The following is a 7483-nucleotide window of genomic DNA, read 5'->3' as shown; positions in this document are numbered from 1 at the left end:
AGTTTAAATGACAGAAAAGTCACTAAATCTACGCAATAAAAAGTGTGCCATGGGCGCGAAATTTAAAATAACAAAATAACCCCAGTTACTGGCAACCCTGTCAACCTATTTTGCGTAGGAATTTAGTGTTTTTAGTGTATTTTGTAGCATAATTTGCTGCCAACCTATATGTCAACTGTCGAAATCTCCCAATCTCTCACCGGATATACTATAGGTTTGATGTGCTATTTAATGTTGTTGCAGCAGCACTGCTAGACATGTTCATTTTCAATAATTCAACACGTCTTTGTTGCACTTTACTGCAGTTTGTCGATTTGATTTTACCCAAATAATTATAAAATTGGGGATAATGTCGGTATCTTGATGTAATATGCAAAACTATGGATAGATGGCGCCACTATAGATCGGCCAAAAATGTTTGCACCAGAAAAGACTTACTTTTAGGCCGCTTTGAGGCCTAAAAGGTTCATTTTCAGTTTAAGTCGCCTAAAAAATGAATTATTGAAATACACAACAACTGGCAAAATTGTACGTATTGTCACATTGAATAAGGATGTAGCTGTCAGTGATAGTTGTTTTCAAATTTTCGTCTTTATTTAAAAGAAAAACAAAAATCGGCCACTTATTTGCAGAGAGCGTATTATTTAACAGCAATTCGGTAAAGCAAGACGATTCTAAAGATCTTCGTCACTGATATCTCCAATAGCACTGACATTCTTAACGATATTTTTTTATCAAGACTTTGGATAATTATGTCCATCAATCCAAAATAAAAGAATTTAGATAAGAAAAGGTGGCAAGAAAGGGCGAGAATGTGTAAGAAACGTGTGATAAGGGGCAATTATTGCAGGATAGTTCAATTCGGACTAATTGTGGATAGAGTAACTTACTTATCGGTAAGCGATAAGGCTGACCGTTTAGCAGGAAATAGATGGGGGCCGTCATTTATGAAGAGGATCCTCCACATACTGTTATAAAAGCATAGAGCGGAACAAGACATTTTATTGTATCAACGTTCTAATTGGTACAAACAAAAGTAACAACACTAAATTTACCAATAAATTCATAAATTGAAGTAATTTTCGCACTTTAAGGGCCCCCACATTTTGGAAGCTTTCTTTTGATTCTAACCCCTGCGTATTTAGCATCACATCGAGCCTTACGTAAAGTAACAAAAGCTTCAAACTTTCTTTCTTCTTCCAAGACCTTTCGAGCTTTAATCTTCTCATTCGCTCCTTCAATTTTATTCAGAAATTTTCCGTCATCGCTTTTAATAACACCTCCTTCTTTACGCGAGAATACAATCAATCTTTCCTGATATTTCTTCAATCTCGCAACATTGAAGGACATGAATTCTAGGGAGCGATTTTTACGCCTGTGGTCCACCGAAATCCCAATAGTGATGGCACGCTTTTTGTTAATGCCCGTTTGTTTTAGTTCTTCGAAAGTGAATCCTCGCCCAACTCGAAGTTTCCTATTGTAGCGAACTGACGGACACCGGACTGCTGGTCTGAGAGCTTTAGCGGGTTTTGGAGCTAACATCTTTTGCTTCTTGGTGCGAAGAGCTTGTCGTCGTGTCTTTTTCATGGGTTGATTGAACCATAGTTTGACTCGACTTTGCCATTTTTTGTGAAAGTGGGCATTTGGGATCATGTTGTTCCGGGCCATGTTGACACTGGGAAGAACTTAACCTCAAAGTTGGGGGAATGATGTGGAGATGAAGACTTACCGCGATCTATTTGGTTTTAACCTGCAATTTTCGGTAACGATCTAATTGAACAAGGTAACGAATGCAACTGGAGGAAACTACAAATTACAAATTGCTAAAGTGAGTTTGACAACTAACAGTTTAAACGTTATCACTTGATTTCTAGTTTTCGAAAGAAATAGAATAGATTCAGGTTGCGTATGCCCACTCAAGGTCACCAATTTCAAAGTTTTCATATTGTCGACGTTAATTTTTATTTAAAATGAGTTTTTAGTTATATTAGTTATATTTCGGTACCTCAGAAGCATAAAAGTTTATCTCCAATTTTTGTGAAAAATGAGTTAAATAATGTTTTTTATTACTCTTTACATCTTCTTTAAGACAGAGAGAAATACAGTGGAACTTCTCTAAGTCGAACTTCCGTAACTCGAATTATTCTCTAACTCGAATTTTTATCTTACACAGTAACATTTCATTCAATATGTAATGTATTTTTGTCCCTCTAAGTCGAATTTCTATAACTCGAATATTTCTGTAACTCGAACTAAAGTTTTGCCCGAATATTTCTACAACTCGAATTTCTCGGGGAAAAACCTAAATACCTACAACAGAAATTATTCTTTGTCTTAGTTGCAGTGTAGTCGAGCACTTGCATAGGTTAAGTCGATTTCTCCGTGGTATAAAGTGCTATGAAATGGCGAAACGTACCTTAAAAATCTTAACACTTGAAGAGAAGATTTCATTAATTAATGAAATAGAAAAAAGTGGCAAGAAGAAAAAGGACATTGCTGCCAAGTTCGGTATTCCCGCCAGTACGTTATCTACCATCTTAAAAAACAAAGATACAATCTTAAAGAAAGCCAGCGAGTTTGATGACGCAGGTAAACGGAAAAGACTAAAAACTTGTGTCTACGACGATATAGACGAAGCTATGATTCAATGGGTGACTGCGGCACGGGCTAAAAACTTACCCCTTTCGGGAACAATAATTAGAGAAAAAGCTAAAGAATTCGCAGAGGCTTTGGGACATGAAGCTTTTGTATCTAGCGTGGGATGGTTAGATAAGTTTAAAAAAAGGCATAATATTGTGCATAAAGTGTTATGTGGAGAAAGTGCAGCAGTAAACTTGCAAACTCGTGATGATTGCCTTGACAATGCATTACCTAATCTAATAAGACAATATCATAAAAATGATATTTTTAATGCTGACGAGACAGGGCTTTTTTTTAAGTGTTTACCGACCAAAACACTAACTTTTAAAAATAAAAAATGTTTTGGCGGCAAAAACAGCAAAGAAAGAATAACTGTGATGGTTGCTTGTAATATGACGGGGACCGATAAATTAAAACTGCTTGTTATTGGCAAATCAAGAAATCCACGTTGTTTCAAAGGAATCAAATCACTAGACGTGGATTATGAACATAACAAAAAAGCATGGATGACAAGTGAAATTTACAAGCAATGGTTGCTAAAGCTAGATAAGAAGTTTTCGTCTCAAAAAAGAAACATTCTACTTTTTGTTGACAACTGTCCTGCACACCCAAAGGACATCGAAAATCAACTGAAAAATATTAAACTTGCGTATTTCCCACCAAACATGAATGACTTCAGGTGCTACAGCCCATGGACCAGGGTATAATAAAAAATTTAAAGCAACTATACCGGAAAAGGATTGTGCAAAAAGTTTTGACGAATATGGAGAAAGAAACCCCTACTATTATAACATTGATCGACGCGATAAGAGACCTTAGTAAAACGTGGAGTATTGATGTAAAAGAGCAAACAATTGTTAATTGTTTCCGGAAAGCAGGATTTACCAAAGACGAATTGCCACAAGATTGCGATGGAGACTGGGATGACGAAGACCTTTTGCCACTGTCCGATTTAAATGTTTTTTGGTCTTCATATAGTACTGCTATCAAAATGGACGTAACATTTGAAGATTATGTCAACGTAGATAATGATGTATCTACCATGGAATATCCAACAGACGAAGATATATTAGCCAGCGTCTTAGATAGTCGTATTCCTACTGCAGACGGTAATAATTTAGACACGTTGAGTCATCTTAGATTATTTTTACAAAGGCTTTTTAGAATCCGATGATGATAGTGACGAAGGCGAAATATACCAATCTATTGCCATGCCCACGCTCGACCAAGTTAATGCATCTCTTCAGAAGTTCCGTACTTTTATGGAATTTAGAGAACATGTTCCAGACTCTGTACATAATTCCTTAAATTTACTCGAAGATTTTGTAGAGAAGGAAAAATGGTGTAACACAACTCAAAAAAAAATTACTGAATATTTTAAAATAGACACATAATTTTGTATATCATTATTTTTTGTTATTTTCTCCAACTCGAAATTTCCCTAAGTCGATTTTTTTTTCTGGTCCCTTGAGATTCGACTTATAGAAGTTCCACTGTAATCCCTATTAGATGAAAAACAAACGATTTTAGGTTTCTCTAAGGAACTAAGTACCACATCATGTTAGAAGCATAAAGAACCAACTCCTTACACGTCTACATTTCAAGGTGATGTTGTTACTCAACTGATCTAAACTTACTCAAATTGATAATAAACGCAAATTTAAACTTGCGTTTATTATTTAGGAATACTAAAGAAAAAAATCCGCGTGTTGGAACATTTCATTAAAATTTTCGTTGTAAGACCAAAAAAATGCCACCAATTTTTTTTAAGACCCTGTAATTTTTTTATTTTTTTTGCGATTTTAACGACATTTGTGGAGATTATCACTCTCGACTGCCTTATTAAAAGTGTCGATTTAGAAAAATTTAGGCCGAAAAAGAGAATTTTTTAGAAAAAGAAAAATTTTTGTTTTTTGACCAAAAAAAATGTGACCAAAAATTTTTAACGACCTGTAAGTTCTTCATTTTTAATGCCACTGTAACCAAATTTGTGGAATTTATAAGCCTTGACTGCCTTGTTAAGAGTACCGATTTAAAAAAAAAAAATGACCAAAAAGGAGAATATTTGGAAATTTTTATTTGGACAACTGGGAAAATGTCAATTTTTTTCAACACTGTAATTTCGTTATTTTTAGTGCGACAGGACCGAAATTTATGCTTGTTTCTTTTGTGTTTTAGTAATATCATTAGTTTGCAAAAATTTAGATCAAAAAGTCGAATTTTTAGAAATTTTCGTTTTAAGACCAATAAAATGTCACCAATTTCTTTTAAGATTCTGTAATTTCTTTATTTTTTATGTGATTTTAACGAAATTTGTGGAGATTATGACTCTTGACTGTCTTGTTTACAGTGCCGATTAATAACAATTTAGAGCGAAAAGGAGAATTTGTAGAAACTTTTATTACGAGCAGTTAAAAAAAATTACAAAAAAAAACTTGAACGCGCTTTAATTTCTAAGGTCTCTTTTCTTTAAATAATTAGAATTACTAGTCAACAAATTTTGGAAAAAAAATTGTACTAGAGAAATGGAATGGTTTCCTGATTCCGAATCTGAAGTCCGCTTGCTCTATCAGGCCCGGATTCAAAGATATTCTTGAAATTTCTTTGGGTTCTACTGCACAAAAGGTTATTTTCCCACTTTTTCTTAATAACTTGCAAAGTTATGGGTTTGCTTGACAGTGTTTTGGAAAGCTAATTTAATAAATAAAACTCATCGCTACTGTGCTTTCCGTGATATTTTTAAAAAACTGAACTCATGTCCCAAAAAAACAGTTTTTAGTGATTTTCATATACTCTCAAATAAATTTATTGGATCAAATCTTGGTGTTGACAAAAATTATCAAAAATACAATTTATTCCCAGACACCAAATTTCGTCAAAAAATGCTGACGCGCGTTTCGAGAGCTTAATTAAACTGTTTAATCAAAATGCGAGTCAGCATTTTTTGACGAAATTTTTTGTTTGAAAATAAATTGTATTTTTGATAATTTTCATATGCAATTTTGCATGTAACTCAAGAATTATTACATCGTGTTTATATTGTAAGGCATCATTATGAAGATTAATCTTGTCGTTTTAAATCTCTTATTGTTAAGAAATTACAAGACAGAAAACATTAAAACTTTTTTATTTTTGGCAATTTTATAAAAAAATCAATGCCATTGCTAAAAAAACCTTATTTCTAGAGACATATTGAGTTTCCAAATTACTTTTATGCAGAGTAATACACTTTAGGAGTAGTGTGTTTTTAGTTTGCTTATGAACCAAAAAAAAATAGAGGGTGGAAATGTTTGAGAGGATTTTTTTGAAGAATTCTCATGATGATTGATCCTTCGATCCTGATGTACTAAATTTTCTATAAATTTATAAATTATTTTTATATTCACTACATTTTCTTCATATTTTTTATACAGGGCGTTTTTGAAATGGATGTACAAAGCAGTTGTGCGCTATTCCAGGAGTATGAAGTTTGAAAAACCAATTATTGAATCAAAAACTGATAAGGTAAAATTAACCCCAATCCACAAACTTTCTACACCACTGACAAAAAGCGAACCTTTAATGACTTGTTTTGTTAACTTTTAAATTTTTGTGTAAATTTATCTCGAAAACAAAAAGACTTTTACTAAAACTGTTTTCTTTTAATAGGCTCAACTTGTGACAAGGAATGACTACATTTTTTTGTACATGCATTTCAAAAACACCCTGTATTTTCAAATTTTTTTATAGATTTTTCTTAAATTCTTTTTATTATACCTTCTAGTATTCTTTGTATTTTTTCTGAATTGTCTTCAAATACTTATGTTTATTTTGTACAGATTTTTCCTTAAATTTTCTTATTAATTAAATTATTACTGTAAAAAAAGTGTAAAGAAAGTCTAATAAATCTACAGAACGTAAAGAAGATCTCTAGGATAAAAAGAATTATCAGAATCTCGGGCATTTTACTGTCTAATATGTTTAAAAGATTTTAAAAAAGTCATTAAAATTTAAATATCTCAAACATTTGAGAAATCTGAAGAAATTGAAAAATTATGAAGATTAACTGAATTAAAGAAAAATCTAGATTTAAAAAATTTAAAAATGTATAATAGGACACCAAAAATTTTGAAAGAATCTGCAGAACGTCTAAACATGTAACAAATCAAAATATTTCAAGGAATTCGACCTAATTAAAAACTATAAAGAAATTGAATGGTCTAAAAGGATCTTAAGAATAATAAATTATAAATTTAAAGCACTTGTAGAACACCGCAAGCTTAAACAGAAGGATTCTCAAAACCCTAGAGATTTCAAAGATTTGAATTTAACCAAAAGGATTCTGAAAACTAAAACTCACAAGAAATCGAAGAATTCTAATAATTCAATGAAACTGAAAAAGCAAAAAAGACTAATAAATCTATAGAACGTAACAAAGATCTCTAAGATAAAAGCAATAATCAGAAACTCAAGCATTTAACAGTCTAATAAGTTTAAAAGATTTTGAAAGAGTCATAAATCTCAGAGAATTTTCAAAATTTAAATATCTTAAAGATTGGAGGAATTTGAAAAATGTGAAAAAATCGAAAAATTATAAAGATGAACTGAACTGAAAAAAAGAACAGAAGATCTTAAAATATTTAATTTACCTATCTAATAGGACGCAAAAAAATTTGAAAGAATCTGAAGAACGTCTGAAGATGGAACATCAAAATATTTTAAGGAATTCGACCTAATTAAAAAATACTCCTATAAGAAATTGAATGATCTTAAAAAACCTTAGATAATAATAATAAATAGCAGAGTAATAAATTTAAAGTATTTGAAAAATAAAACACAAGCTTTAAGGGAAAGTCTCAAAACC

The 7483-nt window shown here is 31.8% G+C and overlaps 1 pseudogene; it reads right to left on the bottom strand.

Annotated features, from left to right (window-relative positions):
* Window positions 1-1089: 1089 nt before the first annotated feature.
* Window positions 1090-1668, bottom strand: LOC148173826 (large ribosomal subunit protein eL13 pseudogene; annotated as a pseudogene).
* Between the last annotated feature and the right edge of the window lie 5815 nt (window positions 1669-7483).

The sequence above is a fragment of the Gnatocerus cornutus genome, chromosome 5 (assembly GCF_029298725.1).
Source record: "Gnatocerus cornutus isolate USDA-ARS CGAHR chromosome 5, icGnaCorn1.1, whole genome shotgun sequence".
Taxonomy (NCBI): domain Eukaryota; kingdom Metazoa; phylum Arthropoda; class Insecta; order Coleoptera; family Tenebrionidae; genus Gnatocerus; species Gnatocerus cornutus.
This window is presented reverse-complemented; position numbering and strand designations above follow the sequence as displayed.